This window comes from Salvelinus namaycush, chromosome 39, assembly GCF_016432855.1.
Source record: "Salvelinus namaycush isolate Seneca chromosome 39, SaNama_1.0, whole genome shotgun sequence".
Taxonomy (NCBI): domain Eukaryota; kingdom Metazoa; phylum Chordata; class Actinopteri; order Salmoniformes; family Salmonidae; genus Salvelinus; species Salvelinus namaycush.
This window is the reverse complement of record NC_052345.1, coordinates 13,738,814-13,745,582: the sequence shown is the minus strand read 5'-3', so window position 1 is coordinate 13,745,582 and position 6,769 is coordinate 13,738,814. Positions and strand designations below refer to the sequence as shown.

At 42.0% G+C, this 6,769-nt stretch overlaps 1 pseudogene; it reads right to left on the bottom strand.

Annotated features, from left to right (window-relative positions):
* Positions 1-1,185: 1,185 nt before the first annotated feature.
* LOC120032698 lies at positions 1,186-6,211 on the bottom strand (annotated as a pseudogene).
* Between the last annotated feature and the right edge of the window lie 558 nt (positions 6,212-6,769).

Genomic DNA, 6,769 nt, shown 5'->3' with positions numbered 1-6,769 from the left:
AAATGAAACGGCCCCTGGCAGACCACCCAGACCTGACCCTACAAGATGCGTCAGTTTTGTCAATTTATTCACTGTCTTGTGTTTGAAACACTTCCTGTCAATGTTGAGTAAGGACGCACACCTGATTACGCATATAGAAGTAGGACTAGTCTACCTGGCCTGCACACAAATGTAGGCCTATAAATGTGCCCATTTGGGGGATGTCTGAAAGTATTTCTGATTGTCTTAATGCACCACTAATGAGTTGTGGAGCTTCTCAAAGTAATTTTTTCTTCACCTCAAACAGCAAGTAAACAAAGTCTAATCAAAATCAATTGCGAATGACAAAAAGTGCTGCGAATGCTGACAAAAAGTATTTTCATAAAATATTTCCAGCTCTCGCCCTTTCGATAACCACTCCGCATAAAAGGGGAAAACGTAATGCTCTGATCCAGTGGAAATGTCATAAAATACCTGATTACTTCTTATCCTTTGCACAAATAGCCTACAGCTGTGTCTGTCCAGAACTCACTGGAGCAGGAAACTGAGGGCCCAGAATATTTTATACAATGTTGCAAGCTTGCTATCCGAGTTTCCTGACCCAGTTGATAGTTGATACAATGTTTCAAGTTTGTTGTAGACATGCCATGTGCAGCCAATGTGATTTCTAGGATATTTATTTTTATCAGGATATTTTCTACCTGCAGAATGCAATGTTTTTATTTGTTGGCTTTATGGAGGCTATCTTTACATAGTTGGCAATGGCAATAAAAGTTAAGATACTATTATAAATTAAATGAAACTGTTCCAGTAAAATGTGCATATGAAAATCATAACTGGCACACAGATTGGTAGAAATGGTCAGATAAATTGGCACTCCAACTGGAAAAGGTTGCCGACTGCTGGTGTAGACAATTACTATCTGTAGTATCCTTAAAGGCTTCTTAGAATTACGACTCATGAGACTTACGTACGGTTTAGTATTTAATTGTAACTTAGATTTACATTATCTTATGCACCTGGCTTAAACTACCTGAAGCTTTCTTAATCATAGTTATATAGGCAGACTTAGAAAATAGCTACGGATAGCGGGAAGCAAACCCCCGTCTTGAGTCAATACTGCCATCTATTGGTAAACATAAACATACCAGGTTACTACATTCCCCCCCTTTAAAGCTAATAACCCAATTTAATTCCTTTCTGAGCTATGCTATATTCTTATTTACATTTTTTCAAAAATGATCTCCTTTAAGATCTGAAAATTTCTTGCGGACGTCTCTCTCTAATAGAGCGTCTCAGAGGTGGTGTAGCTGGTGCCACCAGATCTTCACCCCTTGATGGTGAAACAAAGTCCTTTTGTGGAGACTTCACAGGAGGAGGTCGTCCCGGACTGGTGGTCTCAGGAAGTTGAGCATTGTTGGTCTCAGGTGGTTTGTCCAACTGCAACTCTGGGGAACGTTCCAATGTCCTGTCCTGCTCGTTTAAGAATTGATCCAGATCTCCGGATGGAACTGGAATTCGAGCTCGGATCTGATCCACGTGTCTCCTTAGTCTTTGTCCACTTCCGATGATCACAGTATAAGATACTGGTCCTGAGCAATCCTTAAATGGTAGCTGGAATCCATTTAGGACCAAACCCATAGTTTCTTGCATAGACATCATCTCCAGGTGAGAAACTTCTGAGTTTGGCTCGGGTGTCATGATTCCATTTTTGATTCCATTGCTTTTGTTGTATTTTCATTTTCAGGTCTGGTCTGATGAGATCCAAGGTTGACCTTAACCTCCTTGACATCAACATTTCTGCAGGTGACAACCCAGTCGTAGCTTGAGGAGTAATCCTGTAGCTAAACAAGAATCTTGACACCTTTGTTTCAATGCTGGGCCCTTGCATCTTCCTCATCCCCTCCTTCAAGGTCTGAACCGCACGCTCTGCTAATCCGTTTGAAGATGGGTGAAAAGGGGCCGACGTTACATGCTGAATTCCATTTTGTTTCATGAAACTTGTGAATTCAGTGCTTGTAAAACAAGTAGCATTGTCACTAACCAACATTTGAGGCAATCCCATAACACTGAAGCTTTGTCTCAACTTCTCAATCGTAGCGTACGATGTTGACGTGTTCATGGGGTAAACATCCATCCACTTTGAATGAGAATCAATCAGCACAAGGAACATTTTCCCTAGGAAAGGTCCAGCGTAGTCCACATGCAGTCGTGTCCATGGTTTTTCTGGCCATTCCCATGGATGTAATGGCGCAGTGGGGGGTGACTTTCTGTTACTCTGACAATCTTCACACCGGCTAACCTCATTTTCCACATCATGGTCCATCTTTGGCCACCAGACATATGACCTCGCTAGGCCTTTCATTCTCGACATACCTGGATGCGACTGATGCAACAACTTCAGTAGCAACCCCCGCCCTTGTGGTGGGATAACTACTCTTGAACCCCACAGAACACATCCATCTCGAACACTCAATGCCAAGCGGCGAGTGTAGTAAGGCATGATCTGAGGCTCTGTCACTGTAGGCCATCCTCTCAGGATAAATTCATGTACTTGTGATAACGTCACATCCTTTGAAGTCCATTGCCTAATTTGTGCTGTGTTCACCGGTGCATCATCCAACACATCGATCATCAAAACCTGGTCATTTTCTTCTTCCTGAATGATGATTTCTGGAACGGGCAGCCTACTCAGAGCATCAGCATTCCCATGGTATCTACCTGGTTTGTAAATTATTCTGTACTCGTAGGCCCTGAGCCACACATTCCAACGTTGAACTCTTGGAGAGACCATTTGTGGTACTGGCTTTTGTTCATGGAACAGAGAGATCAGAGGCTTATGATCGGTCACAATAGCGAATGTTCTCCCATACAAGTACTTGTGGAATCTCTGTATTCCGAATATGACAGCCAGTCCTTCCTTGTCCAGCTGAGAGTACTTTTTCTCCGCTGGCGACAACGTTCTTGACATGAACCCGATTCTCTGCACCATTCTCCATCCGGTGGGATAGCACCGCCCCCACACCATACGATGAGGCATCACACGATAAGATGAGATCTCTGTCTGCTGAGTAGTGCACTAGCACTTCAGCTGATTGCAGTAACACCTTTGACTTTGCAAAAGCTTCTTCCTGTCTTTCTGACCATTTCCAGGCCACATCCTTCCTTAGCAGTTGATGTAGAGAAGCTAAGAGGGTAGAGAGGTTCGGGAGGAAGCGATTATAATAATTCAGTAAGCCTAGATAGGCTTTCAGCTCTGTAACGTTTGTCGGAGCTGGAGCTTCCACAACAGCCCTCACTTTAGCTTTGACAGTGTGTAACCCCTTGGCATCCACCTTGTGACCCAGGTACTGCACTTCATCAGCTAACAGTGTACACTTGCTCCTCTTCAGCCGGAGACCGGCATCCTCCATCCTCCTCAAAACTTCACCTAAGTTTCTGAGATGTTCCTCCTTCATGACTCCCGTGACAAGAATGTCGTCGAGGTAAACTGCTACCTTGGGTATCCCCTGCAGAATTCCCTCCATAGTTCTTTGGAAGATAGCTGGTGCAGAAGACACCCCGAAAGGTAAGCGTTTATAGGTAAACATCCCTCTGTGGGTGTTTATGGTCAGGTACTTCTGTGAAGCTTTATCCATTAGCACTTGCTGATATGCGTGACTCATGTCCAGTTTTGTAAACTGTTGCCCTCCGGTTAACGTTGAAAGCAAATCCTCCACTTTGGGTATGGGGTACTGCTCCAGAGAAGAAACTCTATTTACAGTCAGCTTATAGTCACCGCATAATCTGATTGAACCATCTGGTTTTAGTATGGGAACAACTGGTGCTGCCCACTCAGAAAACTTGACAGGTACAATTATATCCTCTGCTAAGAGTCTGGATGTGGAAATTGACACTTTAGGCTTCATGGCATATGGAACTGATCTTGGCCTATAGAATCTGGGAGTAGCATCAGCAGCAACATGAATGGTAGCTTGGACCCCTTTTAATGTCCCGAGCTCTTCTTTGAAAACACACTCATGCTTTGAAAGCACCTGCTGTAGTGTCAATGTCTCTGTGGTGACATGTTTGATTTCATCCCAGTTCAATTTTATTTCCTCCAACCACCCTCTTCCTAGTAAGCTGGGGCCAGTACCTTCCACTACTAAGAGAGGCAGATTTTTCTTTTGTCCATGATATTCCACTTGAACATCAGCAACTCCAATCACAGTGATCTTCTCCCCTGTGTACGTTTTGAGTTTAACCTTTTCTCAAAAGGGGGGCGCCATTTCGACTTTGTAAAAAAACGTTCCCAAATTAAACTGCCTCGTACTCAATTCTTGCTCGTACAATATGCATATTATTATTACTATTGGATAGAAAACACTCTCTAGTTTCTAAAACCGTTTGAATTATATCTGTGAGTGAAACAGAACTCATTTTGCAGCAAACTTCCTGTCAGGAAGTGAGAAATCTGAAATCGGGCACTCTGTTCCAGGGTCAGTTTATTAATTTGCATGTAATCTATGGGTCGACATGCACTGCATACGCCTTCCCCTAGATGTCAGTAAGCAGTGAGAATTGGAATGGGGTGTCTAGGTAGATCTGAGGCCGTACAAAAGCTCTTGGAACCGGGTGTGCAGTCTTTTCAACGTTCGCCATGACGCAAGACAGACCTCAGGATTGCACTCTGAAAAGCTCTCGTTATAGGCGTTAGATATATCCGGCTCTGATTTTATTCGATATAGGTGTTAAAAACATCATAATGTAGTTATTTTAAACCGAGTTATATCAGTTTATATCAGCATATTGCGATTTTCGTATTTTATTTGTGCTGCGTTATGGTGAGTTGGACACGTCTTCGCCACATGGCTAACGTTTGCTGCTAATTCCAAAGTTGAATACGACAATCTACAACCGAGCAACGATTATTCTGGACAAAGGACAACTTGCACAAGATTCTGATGGAAGCTCATCAAATAGTAAGAACTATTTATGATGTTAATTCGTTGTTCTGTTGAAAAATGTTAAACTATTATTCCGCCATTAATTTCGGTGCGGTCTCGCTTTAACGCACGCTGTATGTCGTAGTAACGTTAATTTAAAAAATCTAACACAGCGGTTGCATTAAGAACTAATGTATCTTTCATTTGCTGTCCAACCTGTATTTTCTAGTCAAGTTTATGATTAGTTATTGATTAGATTAGGTGCCTCTCCCAAGATTTCTCCCGACATTTTGGTTGCATTTTGGCTACTATTCATATTGTATAACCACGATTTGTGCCGCTAAATATGCACATTTTCGAACAAACCATATATGTATTGTGTAATTTGATGTTATAGGACTGTCATCTGAAGAAGTTTGAGAAGGTTAGTGAATAATTTTATATCTTTTGCTGGTTTATTTGTTATCGCTACTGTTGGCTTGAATCAATGCTGTTGTGTGGTTGGCTATTGTAGTAAGCTAATATAATGCTATATTGTGTTTTCGCTGTAAAACACTTAAAAAATCTGAAATATTGGCTGGATTCACAAGATCTTTGTCTTTCATTTGCTGTACTGTGTATTTTTCATAAATGTTTTATGATGAGTATTTAGGTAATTCACGTTGGTCTCTGTAGTTATTCTAGCTGCTTTGGTGAGATTTTGTGATGGTGGCTGCAATGTAAAACTATGATTTATACCTGAAATATGCACATTTTTCGAACAAAACATATGCTATACAATAAATATGTTATCAGACTGTCATCTGATGAAGTTGTTTCTTGGTTAGTGACTATTTATATCTTTATTTGGTCGAATTTGTGATAGCTACCTATGCAGTAAAAAAATGGTGGCGAAAAAAAAGTTGAGTCTTTTGCTATCGTGGTTAGCTAATAGAAATACATATTGTGTCTTCCCTGTAAAACATTTTAAAAATCAGAAATGATGGCTGGATTCACAAGATGTGTATCTTTCATCTGGTGTCTTGGACTTGTGATTTCATGATATTTAGATGCTAGTATTTACTTGTGGCGCTATGCTAGGCTATGCTAGTCAGCTTTTTTACTGATGAGGGTGCTCCCGGATCCGGGATGAGTACCAAGTAAAAGTTAATGGGGGTGTCTCTCAGTTTAGGCACTTCAACGGTTTTCCACTTCCTATAGAATTGGGACCTGTTGATCAGAGTGACACTACATCCCGTGTCTAGTTCAAACGGTACCTTCAATCCATTTATTCCCATTTCAACAATGAAAGGCTCCACCTTCTTCATATTCGCCCCCTGTACACTGTACATTGAGAATGCTTGCTCTGCGTCTGCGCACTCACTTTCACTTTCTATCACTTGATTAGAGCGGTAGCTAGAGCGTCTGGAGGTATTCGGTTTTCTGTCCGTCCTCTTTTCTGCAGCCCGTGGCTTTTTTATATTGCGGCACGCCCTCGCAATGTGGCCTATTATCCCACATGCATAACACTTTCCGTGTTTGAAAATTATAGTCAAACTCTGCGTGTTTGCCTTTGCAACGATAACAGTCTCTATTGGCTGCTGCACCGCGGCTTTCTGTTCTTTGAAATTCTACGCGCTCAGCGTTGCTCTCTTTTATTGTATGGCACGCAGTTGCGCCCCTTGTCTGCAAATCCAGTGCATTTCTATTTGCGGACTCCATGGCCTGGGCCAGTTTGAGTGCATTCTCAAACGTGAGATTAGGCTCTGATAACAATCGTATTTGTATCCTGTCCTCATTAATCCCACACACCAGCCGATCGCGTAGCATTTGCGATAATGTATTCCCATAGTTACAGTCCAATGCTTGTTTCTCAACTCAGCCAC